At 41.8% G+C, this 7,500-nt stretch overlaps 2 protein-coding genes across 4 annotated transcripts in view; one reads left to right on the top strand and one right to left on the bottom strand.

Moving 5' to 3' along the window:
- The window catches only part of LOC143037857 (regulator of G-protein signaling 7-like), a 192,063-nt gene that overhangs the window by 81,880 nt on the left and 102,683 nt on the right, over positions 1-7,500 (top strand). The gene's annotated exons all lie outside the window — the stretch shown is intronic.
- LOC143037858 (histone deacetylase 8-like) overlaps positions 1-7,500 on the bottom strand; it is a 135,607-nt gene that overhangs the window by 122,974 nt on the left and 5,133 nt on the right. The window lies entirely within an intron of this gene.

Below are 7,500 nucleotides of genomic sequence, written 5' to 3'. Positions count from 1 at the left end.
AACGGTCGAAACCCGCGGAAGCCCAGTGTGATGACGCGACCTCGTTATAGACCCTCACATAGCTGGCGACAAATGGCAACTATCACGATCATCCAGCTGATTTGCCTGCGTGCGGTAGGGTGGGGGGTGGGGGGGAGGTAAGTGGCGTGTTGTGGGAGGTGGATAGGTGGGATATCACCTCTGTAACATCGCCGCAGCCCAACTCGTCCTGTTGAACAAAGTGACAAGTTGATGTGAGTGGATTTTGTTCCCGTGAAGCGATTTCCTGATTCGAAAACCTTCGTTCCAGGGACGAAATATTTAGTACGGCATCGCAGTGTAGGAATAAATGTGAACGTGATTCTTCAAATCCGAGCGCGACTTGTTAATTTCACTTCCCTGTGTTGATTGCATTTGTCTATTCGCTCCAAATTAGCAGTAGCGCACTAGACTAGCATGCTACTTGCTTTTGATATTTCGTTTAAGTAGAAACGACTTCGGTAACGATGTTATAGACTTTTGGAAGAACATCTCAACAATGTGTATAACATTTGTATGGATTTAACTTAGTTCGTCGTTCAGCTTTTCATTATATGACGTAAGAGTAATTTGACATTTGGAAATCTGATAAAAAACAAAACAAAAGATCGTAACCGATGTCGTTTCTACTCAAACGAAGTAGCAAAAAGCAAGTAGCATGCTAGCGAGAAATGGCTAACGCGATGCCACCTTTATATATATATATATATATATATATATATATATATATATATATATATATATATATATATATATATATATGAGCTTGTTCTGGATGACCTTAGACGATTTTTAACTAACTCAGAGAAAATTTTCTCTTCATTCGTGGGACCAGAAAGCGACGCTCTCTCTTCTCTCCCTCCCATTCTCTCTTTCTGTCTTTCGCCTTTAGTTCTACAGTCCTCTTCACCTTCAGGATTCAAGTAGAGGAGGAGGAGGAGGAGGAGGGAAAGGAAGAGGAGGGAGAGGAGGGAAAGGAGGAGGAGGGAGAGGAGGGAGAGGAGAAAAAGGAAGAGGAGGGAGAGGAGGGAAATGAGGAGGAGTGAGAGGAGGAGGAGGACGAGGAGGACGAGGAGGAGGGATTACATGAAGAATCGTCACGCCAGTCTTCGACAGGGTGACAGTTCTTCATGTGGCCCATCCTGGGCTTACGATTCTTCGGTTGTACAAGTTGAGGACAATAAGCATAACCCTCATTCAACCTAACCTAACCTAATCTTTGGGAGAGGAGGAGGGGCAGGAAGAGAAGGAGGAGGGAGAGCAAGAAAAAGAAGAGGAGGAGGAAGGGAGAGGAGGACGGGGAAAGAAGGGGAGGAGGAGGAAGAAGAGGAGGAGAAGACGGAGGAGGAATAGTAGGTAGAGGAGAAATAGTAGGAATAGGAGGAGGAGGAGTAGGAAAAGGGGGAGGAGGAGAAGGAGGAAGATGAGGGGGGTAGGAACATAAGGAAGAGGAGGAGGAGAAGGAAGATGAGGGAAAGGAGCATAAGGAAGAGGAGGAGGAGGAAGGGGAGGCGTAGGAGTGGGCCCCTGCGATTCTCACTGATGGTCACGTGACCGTGTCATCGGGGGTTGGGGGGGGGGTGTCAGTGTTCTTCTACATGTCTACTTCCGAGGGATCGCTACGTCGAATTTTCAATGCGGCAGTTTTCCGTCCCTTTCGGCTCCTTTCCGCTCCATTCTTTACTTTCATTCTGAATACCACCGAAGTGTTCCATACCATCCACGTGACGCCTCTAAAGGGGCTATCACACTGGGCTGTCTTTCCTCCAACCTCCAGCACTTTTTCCGCAGTCAAATCACTTATGGCAAACTATTTTGTTTTCTCGACAATTTACGTAGAATGTCATTTGATATGCTGGAGGGAAATTATTTTCCTCCAGCATGTAAGATTCTTTCCCGAAAGCTACGGGCTGCGAATTTACTCCAGCAGCCGGAGGAAAAATTGTCTAGTGTGATAACCCTATTAAGCTAGCAGGACACATGAAATTATTTCCACGTCTCATGGAAGTCCAACACAGAAATTATTATTCAAATATTTTAACAATCTATGTTATAGAATTACCCGGTATAGGAATAAGGAACAAGGGGTTAGATGATGTCATTACATTTTCAGACTTGGGCGCGTTCCTCGGTGCGTTCCAAGATGCGCTCCCAAACTATCAAAGCTTAAGAGACAGGAGGTTCATACCGAAATAAAAGTCCGGCAGGCCACATACTATACCAAAGAAAAAATTTTGTAGGCCACATCCAAAAGGTAGGCCACACACTATACCGGCACCTATATTGCTTTAATAGTTTGGGAGCGCTAACCGCGGCCAAACTAAAGCAGAACGGACCTAGGAACGCACAGAGGAACGCGCCCAGCTCTGGTCACTTTCAACCCTGAGATACCATTCTCTGAGGCGGCCTAGGGCGAAACCGGTCAGGAATAAACTCGGCCCAAGACCCGTGTCTTCGTTAAATCTCGCAAACTCGCTCTGAAAGGTCACAAGGCAACCATGATGCATTTTTCTGGTAGATAATAATAACATATTAGTTATTGGCCAGGAGATCTACAGACTGGGAACCCGCGGCCCCGCAATAACCGGCAGCGGTCCCCGAGCCTTACAGCACATCAGGGAGGAATTGGTTATTAGCCTGTTGTCTTGCGGTGCTGTTTCTGTCTCATTTATTTACATTAGTAATAATGGATTACGGGGACCAGTCACAGACTGCTAGTTTTTCTTGTGTGACAGATGGAGGACATACAAATTGATAATAAAAAAAAAAAAAAAAAAAAAAAAAAAAAAAGGTGGGCTTGGTCCGGGGACCGAATGTCAGCTCCTCGGGTCCGCACTTCCAAATGGAGGTGTGAGGGCGTTCACGGATGGGGAGACAAATCTCTCTGACGTCTGTCTCGCAAGAATAGCCGAAAAGATGATGCAGCCCAAGTTAAAAAATAAATAAAATAAAAATAGAAATAACAAATAAAATAAAATAAAACTATGTGGGGAAAGAGATGATGGATATCGGGTTTGGGTCTTTTCCGGTGTGTTACAATTATATAAATACAATTACTCAAATATACATACACAAACACGCACATGCACACACACACACACGGTGGCTGATTGGTAAAGCATTGGCCTCACAAGCCAGAGAATCGGGGTTCGATTCCCCGGTCGGGCGGAGATAAGTTGGGTTTGTCTCCTTTCACGTGTAGCCCCTGTTCACCTAGCAGCGAGTAGGTACGGGACGTTAGTCAAGGAGTTGTGACCTTGCTGTCCCGGTGTGTGGTGTGTGAGTGGTCTCAGACCTACCCAGAGATCGGCTAATAAGGAGCTCTGAGCTCACTGCCGTAGGGTGGTGTCTGGCTGTCTCGACAGAGACTGCAGCAGATCCGAGGTGAATACACACACACACACACACACACACACACACACACAAACACACACACAGTATGATAATCGGAAAATAATTATACAGATCAAGTTGGAACCATATATGGTAAAGTGGAGAGTAAGAGACAGGATCCCACGAACGTTGCTCCTTTTCGGTACTCTTTGATTAGGTAGATACGATTAGGTAAACAAACAAACACACACACACACACACACACACACACACACACACATACACACACAGAAAGAGAGAGAGAGAGAGAGAGAGAATTACACAAAAAATGTAACAGAGTTGACAAGAAATGAGTTAAGGAAATATAATGGCGTGCGTCTGTCATGGCAGCTTGTACGTCAGTGGTCGGTCGGTCGGTCGGTCGGTAGTCCATCAGCGGCGGAGTGCAAACGCGTTCCCGTGTTGACAAGGAGGTGACAGCGGGGTTCCGAAAACATATATGTATATAGACACACAAATACATGTGTATATGTGTGTAGATATGTCAACAAATGTACGAATATCTATGTACTGTACTGGGAAAGGTGTCATGAGAGATATCTAGGGATGAGTGCAAAGAGAAGAAAGTGTAAAGGGGTGATTGTGCCCATAACACTTTTAGGATTTGAAGTCAGACAGGAAGGAGGAATTTAAGTGTTTTTGAGATGAGGTTTTTGAGAGGAATGGTGGTCGTTATGAGGATGGATAGAGTGAGAAATGAGGAGGTAAGGCGGAGGGCAGGGGTAGGAAAGGAGCTGGCAGATTAAGCTGTCCAAATCCAAAGCTTATTTCGATGGTATGGGCATATGAAAAGAATGAGTGAAGAAAGACTAGTAAATGAGTGTAGAATGCAGAGGTGGATGGAGTGACTCTTAGGGGAAGACCGAGAATGGAAGAATGGATGTAATGACGGGGACCTTGGTAAAAGAGGAATGCCTGTTGAGCAGGGGAACGAGAGGGTAAGATATACGTGTGAGTGGAGAGCGGTTGTGAATGGATGATCAATTGACGAGGCACGTTTGAATTTCTTCGTGTCTTTTCTCCATCACTTGTGAGTGAAAGAGTGGGGAAGGTTGCTATATAAAGAAGTGGCGCGAATATACCAGCTTCGGGAGTAGGACCCTACTATACAAGTGCTGTGTCTTTCTGCATTGTTTTTGACCCACGCATTGGGTCCCCACGGGGATGGCCCTTCTTCCCCAAGAAGTAACACACAAGGGACAACAAATGGGTGGTGGATGAGTGTAGCATGGGTGAATGCAAGTGCATGTCTTATAAAAAGGAGATCCTTTGGTATATGCATATATAAACACACACATATACACATATAAACATACACACATACACATGTATATACATGTATACATATTGTATGATTAGATTTGACAGACGAGTGTGTGGGTGTAGGAAGAAGAAGCGAGGATGGACTCTTTATTGTTTAAACATTTCGAGCGACTCTGTCTTCTTCAGAAAGCTTTCTGGAGAAGAGGGAGTCGGTCGAAACGTTTAAGCATTAAAGAGTCCCAGACCATCTTCGTTTGTTCTTCCTCCACACACAATTCTCATCATGTACACACATATATAAATATGTACATATATACATACATACACACATATGTATATATACATATATACATTAGATACATGTATACATATATACATACGTATACATACATACGTACACGCACGCACACACACACACACACACACACACACATATATATATATATATATATATATATATATATGTGTGTGTGTGTGTGTCTGTGTGTATACTTACACACGGGTATACATATATATACACATTCATACATACACATATACATACTACCTACCTACCTACATACATACAAGCAAACATAAATTCATAAAAACATATACTGTACATACCCACTAACATACATACATACATATATACATACATACGTACAAACATGAATTCAAACATACATATAAACATATATACAGGCATACATACAACGATATATACAAGCATACATACAAACATACGTACATACAAATATACTCGTATGTACATACAAACATACGTATATTGAAACATACGTACATGCAAACATAAGTACATGCAAACATACGTACATACAAACATACATATGTACAAACACACACACACACACACACACACACACATTATACACACATATCTACATATATGCATACACACGGGTATACATATATATATATATATATATATACACATTCATACATACACATATACATACTACCTACCTACATACATATATACATACATACATACATACATGCTAACATACATACAAACAAACATACATATAAACAAACATACATATAAACATACGTACATACAAACATACGAACTGTGTATATGATCCTGCTGGGACTATCGGCTTTTTTAATTCAACCAAAAGGCATAGTAAAACAATGTCAATTTTTCCATATGTTTTTGGTGTTTTCGCACACTATGTACATTATTAAAATGAAGAATGTGAAATTACAATAGTACAGAAGAGAGGATATAAAGGTAAAAGAAGAGGTAGTGAAAAAGTGGAAAAAATGTAGTTCAAAGCGACGTTTCGCGAGATGTCGACGACGGGAAGACCGGTAAATGTCGTTCGTCTTAAGATTCAAACCTGAAGACTTTTCGTCGTTTGAAACGAGCTTCATTGTAACGGACAAAGATAATTCTAAATAAGATAAAAACTGCAAAAAAATATCCCTATTTAATTTCACTATCGAATCCAGTCACAGCAACATGCTCTTAGACGTACTTGTTCAGCAGAATTCGTTTTTTTTTTAAGACGAGTGTATGCACGAAACCAACTGACCCTGGAATACCCTCGACGCTACAAGGAGTCCACCATTAGAACTCCCACTCCGCGGGCTCTTTCTCGTTCAAGTAGTCTGAAGTGCTACTCACCAAGAATTAGAGAGGTTCCCAAGTCCTTGTGAAGAATGGCTTTCCTAACAAGACTATCAATTAATTGATTAGAGGAGGTAGATAAAAAGTACAAGTGCAACAAGAAATATCCTACCAAAGATGGACAACAACTAAAAGGCCCATATGTACTCCAACTATAACACAGATGAAAGAATTACGAAACAAATAATAACTAAATAGTACGTCAGACCCACTGGATCCTGAGATACACTTCAATCCATCAACAGTAAGAAGATTTCATCTCTTCCAGTTAAGAACAGACACTCGAAACAAACACTGGACCTGCAGAAGAGTCGTCTTGTATATAAATGAACATGCGGGACAAGGACCTGTGCGTAATTCCTTTCTTATATATAGAATATTCTTCAAATATACACTGTCCTGGATGTAACAATTCACTCCATGCACTACAACACGTTATTGAAGACTGCGTTGTGCATAATCACGCACGCCAGGAACACAACATATGCTCTATGAGGTATTTGTAGGGAAACCCCATTCCTCATGGTGACAGGACTGCTCGGCCAGACAGTCAAAGGAACGACAACAACAATAGCCATGACACAGCAGCAGAAGAATTACCTTTCACCATTAAAATGATGTTCAAAAAAAGTACACTATCGCTTGCCATAACATACCCCTGACAAGAAGAAATATGGAAGACAACACCAAAATTACTGGAAAGAACCCAAGCATCTTGAAGTTCCAGAAGGTCTCTCCAGTAGACAAGACTCCATGCTTGAATCCTCAGACAGAAAACTCTTTTTGTTTTTCCTTTTTTTTCGCTGTCGAGATCCACCTGACCAACGCTTAGACTTGTTCCCAAATGAGACTGCATGTTTTGTACAGTCAATATTCTAGAGGTCTCGCTCCCATCCTTACCAACCAAATCACCCTTTCTTATATAATTGGAGACTAATTTCAACTAAAAAAGAAATGCTGTTTGCTTCCACTATGCCTTTAATCACTTCTTCACTCAACCTCTCTGACTCCTCTTCAATGCAATATGTCTAACAAAAACTTGCGTTATATTCCCTCTTTTAAACTATTCATTATCATTCAATCCCATATCTTTAACTTGATCATGCACATAGTGTTCTAAACGTCCTAAATATATGCATTTACTATTGTTCTTTACTGTGCTCACTGCTGAACTCTCCGTACAAACTTCA

This window comes from Oratosquilla oratoria, chromosome 23 (assembly GCF_046742065.1).
Source record: "Oratosquilla oratoria isolate Oo_2021 chromosome 23, ASM4674206v1, whole genome shotgun sequence".
NCBI lineage: Eukaryota > Metazoa > Arthropoda > Malacostraca > Stomatopoda > Squillidae > Oratosquilla > Oratosquilla oratoria.
This window is presented reverse-complemented; position numbering and strand designations above follow the sequence as displayed.